Raw genomic sequence first — 15,870 nt, 5'->3', positions numbered from 1 at the left:
CTCATCCCGAGCGTGCACAGAGACGTGTGGTTGCTGCATTGCTTGAGAGAGGATTTGTGTGCAAATGGCAGAGACAAAAACAAAAACGACGGATGGAAAGATTAATGATTGAGCTTTGTGTGTGTCGGGTAGATGGAGACGAAGAGAAGCAGCTTCTGTGGATAAAGGAGGGAACTGGCATTGACAGACAGCAAAAGACAGCCGCAATAGCCAATCAGGAGCTTCCCTGGCAAATAACGTTTTAATCCTGGTCATAGGGGCTAAATATGTCACACTGACATACTTCCTCTGGAACAACAAACAACGTGGCGACAAAGGAATTAAAGTGTGTGTGTGTGTGTGTGTGTTGTGGTGATAAGTGGGATTAGAGGAGGGGCCAGATGCTGGGACATGCAGTCTACAGATGAAACCTGGATTTTGGCAAGACTGTTCTGCTACAAAACAGAAAACAGGAGGGAGGAATACTAGCATCGTGTTAACGACTTCACCTTCAGTTATATAATAAAAAAACTGCCCATCAATTATATTTAAAAATAATAATAATAACCCAAATATATAGGTTTTATATTTATATGCAGTGCACTATTTATTATATTTTGTCATTTATATATTTTATTACATTATATTATTTATTATATTATATATTAACGTTTTACTAAAACATTTTTTACCAAAGTAAACTGGTAAAACAAATTGAATTTTTAATTTTTTTTTACTTGGACTTAAAATCACTGAATCTTTTCTTTTTACTAGATCATTTATATCTACATAATTTGATGAATTTGCATTGTAAAAAAAAAAAAAGAATTTTTATAATTGAAATTTAAATAATCTAAAATGACAACCATTTACCCACCAAAGACCAATAGGGCTGGGTATGTCCCGATTCGATTTCGTTTCGCAAGCTCTCGATTCGATTCTCCATTTTTTTATTACATTCAGTGAATATAGTTCTAATACAAAAGCTATAGATATTTCTAAAATATTAACAGTAAACATCAGTTTACAAATTGTGAATAAAAAGAAATTAAGAAGCACATGCCTGTATTTTAAACCTATTCTTTTTTTGTATAGGGTCCTTTCTTAAACAATAATAGGGCCCTATAAAATGTTCTTAATGTTTCTGGTAATCAGATGAAGGCATAAAACATTCATTTAATTTAATTTATCCTAATAAAATGAAAATTAAACCCTTTTATTTTTTGGCAAACCAATTGCTGCACAACAGAGGTTTACTGTTAAAATTAAAAAGAAAAAAAATGGGATTATTCCTTTAAAAATAAAGATTTATTAATATGTATTAGTAGTAGTAGCATTGAGTTAAGACTGCTACATAGTTTCTTGACGTTAAACTAAACTTTTTATTTTGACGGGTTGCCGTGAGGAACTTGCAGCTGCTGTGTATCATGTGATATGACGGTAGTTTTCTCAAATTAAACGGTAAAATGCAAATGAAATGACTCTCAGAACAGCTGGAGATGATATTCGTGTGTTAATATCATCATATAGTGAGTCGGCAGAAGATAAAAACACCGTGAGCATCGTCCGCGCTTTAGTATGCGTGTAGTAAACAAAACAGTGCGTCGCACCATCCGCCATTCATTCATTGCGGAAATCATGGCGCCTTATGCATATCATCAAATGCTTCCAGATTTATAGTATTACTGTAGCATTACGAATCACGCGTATGGCTTTGTTCTTGGTTCTCATCAACAGTATCTCCGCCATGATAAGCACTGAATGAATGACAGGCTTTCTGTTGGAACATCGCGCAATGGTGTGTATATATATATATATATATATATATATATATATATATATATATATATATATATATGTATGTATAAGGGTGACATCTAGTGGATAAGACTAATTAAAAGATTCACATTAATCAGATCTTGTTTTAAATGTGTGCTGAAATAAATACCGGGAAAGATCGATTCGCAGCTTTTGAGAATCGATATCGAATCGACGTCATTAAAAAAAAAACGATTAATCGAAAAATCGATTAACCAATTTGAACCCACATTTGGTTCATTTTGGACTTTGCATACAAGGACTGTGATCCAGATCACTGCGAATAAACAAAACATGAACTTACACGCCTGCACACAACACACACCTTCACCAGCCTTAACATGCCCCTTTAAACACACACACATTTACACTTCCCTATAAGGGTGGCACATCTTCTGCTCACTGTTTGGAAATAAGCTACAATGAGACTGTCATCTGCACTTGCGGCATGTTGAAGAACAGACTTGTAAACTGTGTGTGATGTGCGCGAGACACGCGTGTGCCCTATGCAGACCATAAAGGCTATAAAGCAGTCCAAAGGCTCGCAGAGATGACAGCTGTCAGCTTGGGGGCTAATTAATAGGAATCTGACGACATGTGTCCGTTAGTGTGTGATTTACTCTGTAGGCAACTATGATTCTCCCATGTTTGGCCGCGTCAGGTCGCTTTCACAAGCACAGTGGCTCCGATATATTGGGGCTGTTTCGACTGCTGTGAAAAATGAATGGAGTTTCACAGCTCCTGAAAAAGCACAGGAAATAATAGCTCCGTTCCAAATCTAGTGGGCTGCCTTGCTGTCTTTTGTTTATATAGGCAGCTGTCCTCTAAGGCAGTATCCAAACTGAATTGGAACCTAATAAGTGACTGATTTGGAATGCTATACAAAAGCAGCATTATAGCACACAAATAGCCACACAAACAGAGACCAGGAGGCGCCACTCATCATTGATTCCAAGTTTTGATGTTAGCAAAATAGAGCACGCACATAAAAACTAATTACATTGAAGTGTATGCTTTTTTCCTATCTATATGCTATATATCTATCTATAAAACACTCTTAATTCAGCTGTCTCTGTTTTTCTTTTAATAGAATCCATTTAATATCTTTCTATAATAATAACAGCAACTTTTTGCAAACACTTTAGAATAGGGAACACATTCACCATTAACAGAGTTTTTCCTAAACTAACTCCTAATTTGCTGCTTATTAATAGTTAGTAAGGTAGTAGCTATGAGGTAGGATTAAGGGATCTAAAAGCAGAATAATGCATTAATATGTGCTTTATAAGTACTAATAAACAGCCAGTATGCTAGTAATATGCATAATAATAAGCAACTAGTTAATAGTGATAACTGATCCTTAAAATAAAGTGTGACCCAATTGTTTTTATTAAATTATAAAAACAAAATCAAATCAATAAACAAATATTAATATAATACTATCGTACTGCTATATATATATATATATATATATATATATATATATATATATGAGCAAAAATATCGGCACCCTTGGTAAATATGATCAAAGGCGGCTGTGAAAATTAATCTGCGTTGTTAATCCCTTTTATCTTTTTTTGCCTGTTGAGGTTAGAGAACACCTGACAAGAGATCAGAGACCATTCCTTCATCCAGAATCACTCCAGACCCTTTAGACTCCCAGCTCCATGACGATGCTTCTTCTCTTCAGTTCACCCCACTCATTTTCTACAGGGTTCAGGTCAGAGGACTAGAATGGCCATAGCAGAAGCTTGGTTTTGTGCTCAGTGACCCATTTTTGTGTTGTTTTTAAGGTGTGTATTTGGATTATTGTGCGGTTGGAAGATCCAAACATGGCCCATTATAAGATTTCTAAAATCTTTGCGAGTGATTTACTCGTAATGTAGAGGGTTGTCTGTTTGAAAAACAACTACACACAATATTGTTCTTCTTATTAAGTCCAAGCTTAATTTCAGGGTTTGGAAAGGGGGAATGGAGACCATTCTTCAAAAACTAAATCCTGAAGGACACACTGAACACAGGTGCCCCACGAAATGCTCCCTAAGTAGGCAGCTCACTGTGCCCTCTTGACTGTGCCCTCTTCATAAAGGCGTAACAAACAAAGGAAGGCGGCGAAAGAGAGACAACATTGTGTGGTGTATTGTAATAAACTCATTTCCCTTAGAAAGCATACAGTGGTCACTTTCTAGCTTTCTCACACAGAGTCTGTTCTTCTTGGCTTCAGCAGGGCAATCCTGCCGTCACTGCTCAAGAATGCGTGCGCACTGCCTCTCTGTATACACACACACACACACACAGATAACCATCACATATGTTCTCCGAAGAGCCAGACGTACCCTTTCTTTCCCCTCAAACACACACACTCAACAAAAACCCCCCTCCTCAAATGTAAAAGGGAGGTTGTGGAAAAATCTAGTACAGTAGAGCATTCCTGGCTAAATCCGAGCATTCAGACTCCCTCCAACACGCCCATTTCCTTTAGTAGAACAGTCTGCCACTCATGACGAACACAGCCAGAGAGAGGGAGGAAAAAAAGAAAGAAAAGCGCTTCCCTGCCCTACCCGGATTTCTTTCCCTCCCCTCTGCACTTCCTAAATAAACCCTTGACACTCGGAGGGGAAGGGAGGGGAGGACGGGGGAGATGGCTGCAGAATACGAGACCAATTAAATGGTCATAAGGAGAGAGAAGCCATTTAAAGAGCCTATAAAAAGAGAAGCAGCTTTCGAAACTAAAATATATAAAACGAGTAATGTTATGTAACACATCATGTAATATTGTTTCTCTCTGTCCTGTCCTTCCAGTGGAACTATCCATCTAAGGATGGGAATTCTGTTGCAGAAGCCACCAGCTGAATCCAACTGTTTTTCCTCCTCTCTCTGTATGGGCACAGTGCCGTACGGGAAGCTCCTCCCTCGCTATAGCGGGCAGGGAAACCCACAGCCTCATGTAGGAGATCAACACATGTTTTCTCCTTTCTCTCCCCGTTTCTCCCTCGCTCTCTCCCACAGTCGTTTTCCTGGATCGCGTGGTCTGATTTTGAGCGGGGAGAAATGGAAATAGAGCAGGCTTCCAAATGCTAGCCCCGGAGATGTGACTTCACACCATTCTCGCAGGCTGAGTCATCGCAGCCTATGCTACACTGAGGCTTTACACAACCACGTGCCTCAAAAATGCAGTGCCTGACTGTCATTGATAAAGATGCATGAGGTACGAGGTTGTGTCACCTTGTTCGCGTCTGTTCCTGTGAGACAAATATGCCACAATCAGGGCACAACCGCGGCCAACTCTAGCTGTTGAGGGGAAGATGAGAGAGATGCCTATTTGAATACAATATTTTATTAGCAATGCTTACTACATTAAATCAACCATGCTGAACGTCATTGCTGCAGAGAGTAATAATAACTTGGTTGATAAGATAATAAGAGGCGAAAAACTCACAGATGTCCTACGGCCAGAGGCCAGAATTTCAGAGAGATCTCAGGGTAAGCTCTTTTGACTTGGGCCAGTAAGCAAGGAGAATTCTTGGGCATGAATTTTATCTCAGCTTCTCGAACAAATGTTAATGAGGTTAATAGCTCCTGTGCTAAACTGCCAAGTGGCTGACCACAGTGCACCTTCACCATGGTCAGAAAGGAGGCACTTGACATTCCTAAATTAGATAAGGATGACTAATGACAAACAAAATCAATGATGCATATCCCCCATCTGGATAAGTGTGTTTTATTTAGAGTTATAAAGAAAACCAGATTTTTATATTTTCTGAAGAAAAACTATCATAATCAGTCGATATCGATAATTATCACGATAAATGTCAAATCTTTATTTATTTCAAGTTTAAAGCCATATTTTTGCTACAAAGTGAAAGTTGTAGATACCAGACTGTTAATTCTTTAAAAAAATCTTAATAGAAAAATGTATTTCTTCTTTTATGCATGTTCTAAAACAGGTTTGTGTTGCTTGATAATATTAATAATATTTTTTGTCTCTTAGAAATGCACATTTGGTAGTAGTTGTAGCTTGAGTTCGAATTTTTGTTCATTATCAAAATCAGTCATATCTGTAAAACTTGTAGCAAATTTGTAGATCGAAAAGCCTTCTGAATGTAGAAGCTGCACACAGTGCTTCTCGTTTGTCAGCGATTTCATCTGGCTTTAAAAATCACTGAGTCGTGTGTTGTTCGCTGAATTCAAGCGCTTCACACTGGATCTCATAGCGCTGTTTAGCGCTCACATGACCGACACATCTGCTCCAGTGGGCAGAGTTCACGCATCGCTGTCTCGTTAAAACTTTGATTTGAACGGATAAACAGTCCGTGTGGCACCGTTAACGCTATTTCGTTCCGCTTTTGGTGCATGCATATTATCGAACATTAATCCAACTCTTCATATTGTTTTATTGAGGAAGATTATATTGCGATAATTATCGTTATTGATTTATCGCCCAGCCCTTATGCTTGCCACAGCAAAACTCACAGCTACAATGCTAGGCTTTTGCGATGTTGTTTCTGAAAAGTTTCTAGTAGGTTGCAAGGGTGATTTTGGGTGTTTGCATACTGGAGATATTCCGGTCCCTAAATAGGACCTCTGACTACAAGGTCAAAATTTTTTTTTTTAAATATGCACAGATGAATTGTTCACAGCAAGGAAATTACAATGCTTCCAGCTGTTTGTTCAGATATCTGCCTAAGCATACCATTAAAACCCTAAGGCAAACAAAGACAATTTTCCTTCCTCATATTTAAGGCAGTATTGGAGTATCAGAGTGTAAATATATACGTGTGAACGTGCAGGAATCAAATCAGTCAGTCGCAATAGTGCCATGGGTGAAAAAGGCAGTCTAGGCCACTCAGACTTCTCGATGGCATAGCTACATGACCAATTTCACGCCTGGCTCGCACCATTACATCAAAAACACACCACAATAACACTCGCACATTTATAAAGGAGTATGATGAGGTGCTGCACCCTCGCCTGTCTGCTTTATGGGACACCTGTCATGTAGGTAAGGTCCGCTGAGAGAGCTCGGTTACAGCCAACAAACAACAACAGGTTACCTGAGCCCACAGCTCCTCCCTGCACATCTCTCACGTGACCTTACGGCACTAACAGGCCACCCGGTGGAACCAGCTACCATCATACGTGCTTAACCACACCTCAGCTCGATAAATATAAAAACATGTTATCTTTTACGTTAATGAGTCGAGCAAACCGGATAGGGCTCTGGAGTGCGTTTTGTCAGGTTTTAGCGTGTGTGTGTGTGTGTGTCCCGGTGTGCGCAATGCGAGCATAGATGCGTCACCTGAGACTGTGATTGTGAGCCACCTGCCTCTCTCTCCCTTTACAACCTCCATCTCTCCTGAGGGGGGGGGGGGGGGATACTTTACTTCTCCATCCCTCTGTCAACACAGAGAACAAACAGACACTGCCCATGGCCTCTCACACACACAGCGTTGAGTCACCCATGTGCAGCGAGGCTAGAATGTGAGTGTGACAGGACAACCTGATAAAGAATAAGACAGGATGGTGAATGCAGCTGCTGCCGAGCTGTTTATGCTGATCCGTTTGAATCTTTCAAGTCAATATTTACTAAAACAATAGCTTTATTATGCCCTAGTACAATAAAAATCTTCCATTTTTATATCAGTTGTCACACATAACCTTCACCTTTCCATGCATCCTTGTCTTAAAAAAGACAGGTTATGCAAAACATGACACAGTCAAGTGTTCATTCTGAACTCTTCAAGTTTATCCATCGTGTTTCCGTCAGATGAGACGACAGCGTAGCTGAAATGCACTACGTTTATCATTTACAAACAAACCAGGTTTGCGCAGCAGAGCAGCTAAGCGCGCTTCTGCTTCATTCTTGGTGTGGATCACTTCCCTCTAGTGTCGCTGTCGGAGTTGTGAGCTGTGTGTTGATGTGCGTAGGCTGATGTTCCATCCTCTTTGCACAGCCTCATTGTGATGTCACACCACTACATGCCAACGATTGGACCTCCACCTACAGGAAACGCCTGTCAGAAAGCCACAGCCTGCACTGTACACGGTCTGCTCCTCTTGTTATCTGCAGGCAAGCACAGGCGTGAGGTTTTTCCATGCTAAAAAGGTGCCTCAGACAAAAACACAGTATTTGTGGAGCAAATCAGCTTTTATACAATAGATGGCAAATCCGTTCTTAGTGGCCACCTTGAATCTCAGCCATGGTGCTGTCCTGAAGGAAAAACGTCCAAAGCATGTGTTTGGCAAGTATCTCAGACCATCATCTCACCCGTGGCTGCCAAAGTTTGCACCACAGAGGCCGGTTTCACAGTTTGGCTAAGGAAAAAAAAAAATGTAGCACATACTGGCTTCTACAAGAAATATGCACAAATTGGCATTTTCAGAAAGCTGTTGGAGCGAGGCCTTGGTTTTTATTATGGAAAGCCCTTCTAAACACAACCAAAGTTATAGGAACAGTGCTGTGGTTAAAAAAGGCGGCAAGTAAATGATTTCTATTGATGAAAACACATTTAACGCATGTTACACAGGATGAGGCCCTCACACAGTTATATGGGTGAACTTCAGCAAACTTTCCACAGTCATGCATCTGCTATGGCCAGTGGATGTGAGGGCGAAAGGAGAGCTAAGGAGGGTGGTGGTGGTGGTGGGGGGTCTTTGTCAATGTCAAAGGAGAAACAATCGTGTCACAGCGGTTATCTCACAGCTTGACCCTGTAAGCTATTTCACCTGCCCCCAAAAGCTACAACATATGCATCAGCCTGAGGGAAAGAAACCAGACACATTAAGAGTTAGTGATAAAAAGCAAACATCAGCATTCATATGCAGCGTGATGGCTTGAACCGCAGGATAACCGTAGCCCCCGATGATGTGCTATCAGTTCACACATGAGCAGTCACTCGCCTGCTTCCTATCCAAGATCAAGATTACCTTTCTGCAGAATCATCGTCTATTCATTACGCATTAGAGCCCATGTTTACCCCATCAAACCGCTCTGATGAATAACCACATTCTTCTGGACCTGTAAACTCCCCGCTACCAGAGGGAGGGAGCAGTAATCATGAGAGAAATATGACACAGCCGTGTGGGTTATGCTCTTTTCTATACTGCAGTAAACTCAACGGCATCCTCAAATAAAGTTGTACTGCTCAGTGTGGCTGTTAAACCAGAACTGTAATTGCCGAGTAGTTTTAAGAAGTAGATGGTTGTGCATGAGCTCGAGAGACATCTCGTTTCCTGTTAATTCTTTAGGTGAAGCAATGCACACATCTAGGTTTCTGGTACAACATAACCCTGCCTTTCATAGTCATGAATTTCCAGTAAGGTAAACGAAGTCACAAAATAATTTCCTAGGGGTGGGTGGTTATGACAAAATTCTTATTTCGCAAAATGAGTAATTTTACAACATAAAGAAGTTAATTTTCTCATTTTATTTCATCTTTATTATAAATTAGAACAAAGATGCAAATAACAATAGGAGAAACAATATAAGACAAATTAAAAAATATATATATTGCAGGAAGCTTTTCAGACACAGTAGATCTATTTAAGAGCACCATGTAAGAAATACTACAGAAAATGTTTTTTAAAAAATGACTGCAAAGTCTTCAGTGTGAATTATATTTTTACTAAGACATTGCAATGTCTTAAATACATTAAAGACAAAACGGTCTCAGTTTATTTGAATGTTCAAGCGCAATAAGCCGTGAAATAGAAGTCATTCGCATACTGTGGAGTCAACGGACAAGCCGCATTCAATTTTTTTCCAGTTTTATATTCTTGTGATTTTTTCTTTATCGCTATAAAATGGCAAGCACTTGTGTGACACTACTTATATGGATTGGTACATTTATCACCATACTAACAGGCCTAGAATGTATTGCATCGCGTTATAAAACAAGACAGGAAGACGATCAGCTGTCTGAGCTACATTTAAGATTATCTGAGTTTGTGCTACTATGAAACAAAGATGAGTGCCAGTAATAAATCCCCTATTGTTCCTTCCACAAAGGGCTGCATGTTTATACTTTGACTTAACTCCAGTGTGACATCTTCCCAATATCCGTCTCGTGTTTATCCCTTAAATACACTTTACCTTGTATTAAAGACAACAATTATCTTCTTATTCCCTATGAAAACTACAATTTGAAGGGAGAAATATATTGTTGAACACTGTAAGGGCAACAACAGATTGTTACTGGTCGTTTATTATACTTTACTTCACGAATGAGCTGAGAGTCGTGTATACATTTATGAAGGTTTAGCAACAAGGGTGAATATCTAACACATTCATATGGTTGGGTTTATGTGCTAAAGCGTTCAGTGGACGCAGGCTATAATCGTATTTGGTGAAACACAGCACTGTATTTTTCTGGTGTGTGTTGTGCACTTGCCCGTGGGTGAGTGTGTTGGCGCTGCAGTGTGTGTGAGCTGATCTAGGGGTGTGGAGGCTTTCATTACCACAACATCAACTCATCCGCCATTTTCACTAAGCACCAGAGAGGAAATACTGCGCTCGAAGACTCGCTGAAATTTGACAGAAAACAGCCAAGATAACAAGAAACCCGACTTTTCACATAAGCTTAAGTATCTATTTGTCAAATGCGCTGTTTTTGTGCTGGAACAAAGTGTTTGCGTCGTTTCTAGCGATTCTGACAGACGACGACTAGCCAACCTCCGCTTACCTCACAATGCACACGATTATCTAAAGGGGGAAAGTGCGTTTTAACGACTTCTTTTTGCGTTTAAATCACGAAATGATCTGTTAGCACGCCTACAAAGCTAAACTAGCCGCAACATCAACATCCTCACAAACAGCTAGTCGGTGAAGCTAACTGCTTAGCTTGCTATGCTAATGCGCATCGATATGACACGCTGGAGCGTTTAATTTCCTTACATGGAGGCATAAATCACATTTCCAATAATAAACTTCGAACCCAAATCGTTCTAAACCTACAAACGCGTCAAAAGACGGTTTATTGACTATAAACGGCATAACTGCGCAGTTCGCTAGTAAAGCAGCGCGGTTCTGGTCCACTTTGAGGAGAAGCTAAAGCAGATCTGACTACATGAACCGAGCCCGAACCCCTCCCCCACGCCTGCAGCACTCATTATCAGCACACAACCACACAAAACACCAGTCAGACACTAAATAAGCGCCCATTTTACGCTAAATCTACACAATATCACGCTAAGTCAGTCATATTCTCTGCTGCGATTAGAGTAAAGTCCAAAAACAAAAGACTAAAATCACATCGTATTTATAGAGGCTCTTAATACTTTGAATCAATGTCAGTAAATAGGCTTTAAAGTGTATTTGGGGGCTGGGTATGGGGTAAGAGTGGACCTAGTGAATGGTTAGCCGGAGTTGAGAGGTGTAAACAAAAGCCCTGTTGTTGCAGAGCACAACGTGTCATTTTAAACATTTCACACCTCTCATTCTCTAAAATACACATCAAAAACTCGTATAAATAGTTGTAAACATGTGTATATCGCCATCAAGACTTGTAGATAAGTGGCGGGAGCAAAGTATCGTGGGAAGTAACCGCGACTTCACCAAAATGGAAACACTCTAAGCAGTTTTTGTTGCACATCCCAGGCATGTAAAGAGATTATTATAGTCTTGAGCTGTTTCTTTCTTGGTTGGTTGGCTAGCTTGCTAGCATTTCTCCAGTGACTGCTGGTGTAGCTAGCAGCTTTCCAACAACGCAAGAGAGACGACAACGAGTTTCCGCTACTCTCGTGTGCAGCTTTCCTGGTTGCTACCACAATAAAACAGCGTTATAATTTGAGATCTTTCCTTTTGTGAGGCATTAAAGGTGGGTGTGAGCTAGCTAGCCACCTTAGCTGCTAAATTAAGTCATACACACGCAGACACACACTACTCGGATTGCCCTCTTTACAACAAGCCAGGTGGGATTTATACCTCAAAAGGAGGACTGACAAATGCACAGGAGCGTTGTAATTACATCTAATTTGAAGAAACTAATAACACAAGCTCACAGTTTCAGCATCTACACAAGGATGGGACCCTCTTCAGCAAGTCACTTGGCCACTAGCATCAAACAACCCCCTCTAATAAACAAACAGATAGCTGTAGGATTACGCCAGGTACTTACCGTTGATGTCCACTGTAATAACTGTGAATAAAGACACGGGGGACTCGGGTGAGACCCCGCCGCCTGATCTAGCACACAACCAAAACAATACTTCGCTCTCCACTGCGGATGTGTAGCAAAGCTTTACAAATGGCGCTGTTTCGCACTTGTATTTCGCTTCGTGCTGCTCCAACCCAAGCGTACAGTCAGAGACTGTTAAAAGCCGACAATTTTGTCCATATCTATGCCGACAGTTAGAAACTGGATCCCTTCAATCCTGTCTCTTTTCCCTGTGCAAAAATGGCGGCCCTGGCAGAAGTGCCGTGGCCCCGCCTCCCCCCGCTCACCCCGGCTCTCTGTCACTGCGCGCTCCGCCTCTCTTCCGCGGGGTTTCCCGGCAGAGCCTCAGGGGCGGAGAGAGAGTTCATCCGCGGCGACCATCAGATACTATAGGAGTCTGACTGCAGCCCGCTGTGGAGAAATGTGACCCTGGACCACAAAACCAGTCATAAGGGTCCAGTTTTTGAAATTGAGATTTATACAGCGTCTGAAAGCTGACTAATAAGCTCTCAGTTGATGTATGGTTTGTTTGGATGGGACATTATTTGCCCACAAAGGCATATGTGCTGTTTACTACAGGATTTGGGGAAGTCATGGCCTAATGGTTAGTGAGTCGGACTCGTAATCCAAAGGTTGTGGGTTCGAGTCTCCGGCCAGCAGGGATTGTAGGTGGGGGGAGTGAATGTCCAGCGCTCTCTCCACCCTCAATACCACGACTGAGGTGCCCTTGAGCAAGGCACCGAACCCCCAACTGCTCCCCTCTTTTAAATCAGTTTAACCTCGAACCAAGTCTGATTTTGAAGTGGCTGTGCTTTCAAATTAAATGATTATAATCTTAATTTAAGGGATAACGGATTTTGAAAGTGATAGTAATCAGTGTTGAATACTACTGTAAGGTTAACCCTTCCTGGTTTGCATGTTTGAAAATGATTAACAGTTGAAAACATTAGAAATTGAGTAGTCAAATATAATCAGTTACATTAATAAAGTAGTTGAAATACTTACACTACTTGTTACATTTTCGATAGGGTAACTTGTAATCTTTAACCCATTACATATCCAAAGTAACCTTCCCAGCACTGATGGTCAGTCACTTATTATGAGAAACCCTCAGCACAAGGACTTTTACATGAATATGCCAGAACCAATCGAACTACTACCACAATAAGTTATAGGGGTATAGCCCCATTTCAAGTACTATAAATAATGTGAGTAGTGTGTTTACACGGAAATAAGGAAAAAAGTAAATCCCCCACACTACCAATACTTCAAAAACAGTTTTCCCTGACAACGTTTCGGTCTCGTGACCTTCATGTATATTTAAACATACAATTACGAGCTCAATCACATTAAAAAGACATCATGACCAATCAGTGCGAAGGACCATCAATTACTAATAACACCCAATGAATAGGACAACATTATTAACTCCACTTCATTGTATAAAAAAAAGATCAAAAGAAAAAGTGAACCTCAAAAACCAAGTTGATGCACTTAATTAACTAAAACCTCCATACACTAATATAATGATTTACAAATGATCCCAAAGTTTGTCTGAATCCCTAAACCTAAGCAGAAGGAATATGTTTTCTAGTGTTACAAAATAGGTTTCAATTACACCAACACCTTGTGTTCTGCTTCATTATCTGTGTGTTTTGGAATGATAAAATAAAAATTGCACATTTGTATCTGCATCTGTACGAGGTAAAATGGTCTTTTTTTAATAGGTTCCTGATGTGGAAGTCTTATCAGTCAGCCTTACATGCGTTTCCTTTTTTATGGAGTCCCTTCCCCCATTATAAGTATTCAAATGTCAAAGCATATCTGAAATAATAAGAGCTATACACAAGAATTGAGTGAAAACACAGCAGAAGGCAGCCCACACAAGTCTTTTCCTACTACGGTTGAATACGAACACCTACTTGTGAGGCCCAAAACAGTAAACGGCTGCAAATCTGTTATGTAACGTGTTTTTTTCTCTTTCTGCTAAAGGTAACTGGAGTGGGATGACCACAAGTATAATCACAAACATCTGCAGAGTGTAATAACCCACTCTTTTGTTGTTGTAATAAGATGTTTCCCACATTTTGTGAGATCTCTTCAAAGCTAGTTCATGTTGAGATACAATGCACATATACACATTAGCCTATATGTGTATATACATTGATCTCATATTGTTGCACGGTCTCCAAATGTTGCTCTTCAACCAGACGGCTTCATGCGAGCAACTCACCCTACATACAAAGCACCCCCCCCCCCCCCCATACTAAACCGCATCCTCTTGCGCATGCGCAGTCTGCGCTATAAAACCAAGCACTAGCAGCTGAAGAGCTGTGCAACGCAGAGTGGAGAAACACAAGCAAGACAAAGCGATGTGACCCGCCGATCATCCAATTTGTTCAGTTGAAAGGAAAACGAAACTAAAGAGATGTTGTATCGCACAGGATTGTCTACTACGCCAGTCAAATCAACTCCAGGTTTTAACTCTCGGGACGTTTGAGACTATAGATGGACATAAAGACGGGCTACATTTCAACCAGTTCTGGAGCTAGGGTATTATTTCAGCGTCGATATCGTTCATTTTGTTACGCTTTCAAAATGGCGATTTTCTCCGCTCATCCCCCTCCCTGACCTTCCTCAGTAGAATGAATGACATTGCCCTTGACCAATAACACGCGCCTTGTCCTGTTTTCTCGGCTCTGATTGGCTACAGATGATATCATCTAAATTCCATATGTGGGCGGGCTCTGAGCTGCGAGGAGAGAGCGGCGCAACCGGAGATCCGACCGCCGTTAAACTTCAGCTCTCATTAACCATTTCATTTACTTGAACCTCAGCGGATCTATGAAACACGGCGTTTTAGAAGAGTTGGTTTATATACAAAATTAGCGTGTTTTGGACGTTCGTTCGGTTCTCTTCAAAGAACCGGTTTTAAACGATTCAGTGATTCTTTTCTGCGTCATGACGTAATTTACGCGCCCCTAACAGCATGATATGACGCATTACGAGTTTAATCCATAAAGTCACGTGGACGCACAGTGCTGTATATTACAGGATTTGCGTATTAAGAGTAATATTTGTTGCAATCATTATCATAGTAAAATGGTATTAAAATGTTAATAAAACTATGATGCAGTGCAGCAATCACACTGGTCGGCTAACTTTAATCGGCAAGTGCTAAGCATTAATCGTTCAACATTGAAAATATGTGACCCTCGACCACAAAATCAGTCACAAGGGTCAATATTTTTTTAAATAAGCTTTGCATTGATGCATGGTTTGTTAGGACAATATTTGGTCAGAGATACCACTATTTGGAATTCTTAAAGGTTCTATTAAAGGTGCTCAAGCTTCTATTAAGAGATGTTCTTAAGAAGTCGTGCATTATGTCACAATAACAAAAGAGTCGAGCTGAGGAGCGCATGTCCTGTTTTGGTGGCGATCAGGAAACGAATCGTGTGCAGAAGAGGTTTCACATCGTGAATGCCTTCAGAAGTAATGTTTCTTTCGTTCGTTAAATGGATGTTAGGTAACGTCTGCATTCTTCATTGATCGTGTTTCCAGAGCCGCCATGTTGTCTCTGAGCTGCTCTGGGATGATGATTAGTAAATGGCGCATTGGAGCATTTTATATAAACTCAAATTGCCCGTTTTAAAATTAATTTCCAAGCAATTTCGTTACTAATATTGTTTTAACTTAGCCTAAATGTTTGTACTAACACAATAACCTGTTACCTATTTGTCTTTTTAGTCCAAGTGCATATTATATTGACCAGATTGCAACATGTTATAGCTTTAAAATGTATTATTATGGTTAGTAAAGTGCTGTGTTTTTTAATCGGGGGGCTGAATTTATTATCATTTATGAATTATTTATTTTATATGTCAGGCTTTAAAGCAGGGGTCACCAAACTTGATCC

The 15,870-nt window shown here is 40.4% G+C and overlaps 1 protein-coding gene across 10 annotated transcripts in view; it reads right to left on the bottom strand.

Moving 5' to 3' along the window:
• The window catches only part of LOC306861158 (inactive histone-lysine N-methyltransferase 2E-like), a 38,049-nt gene extending 25,838 nt beyond the window's left edge, over positions 1 to 12,211 (bottom strand). For 6 of the 10 annotated variants that reach the window (XM_079403278.1, XM_079403279.1, XM_079403272.1 and 3 more), the window contains exons 1-3: positions 11,913 to 12,211; positions 7,984 to 8,112; positions 7,097 to 7,861 (exon numbers count right to left, since the gene is read on the bottom strand). The gene's annotated coding sequence lies outside the window, so the exon portion shown is untranslated. The remainder of the gene's footprint in view (positions 1 to 7,096; positions 7,862 to 7,983; positions 8,113 to 11,912) is intronic. The other 4 variants (XM_079403280.1, XM_079403276.1, XM_079403282.1 and 1 more) reach the window with 2 other exon arrangements.
• Positions 12,212 to 15,870: the final 3,659 nt, after the last annotated feature.

Source organism: Barbus barbus, assembly GCF_936440315.1.
Source record: "Barbus barbus genome assembly, chromosome: 42".
Classification (NCBI taxonomy): Eukaryota; Metazoa; Chordata; class Actinopteri; order Cypriniformes; family Cyprinidae; genus Barbus; species Barbus barbus.
This window is presented reverse-complemented; position numbering and strand designations above follow the sequence as displayed.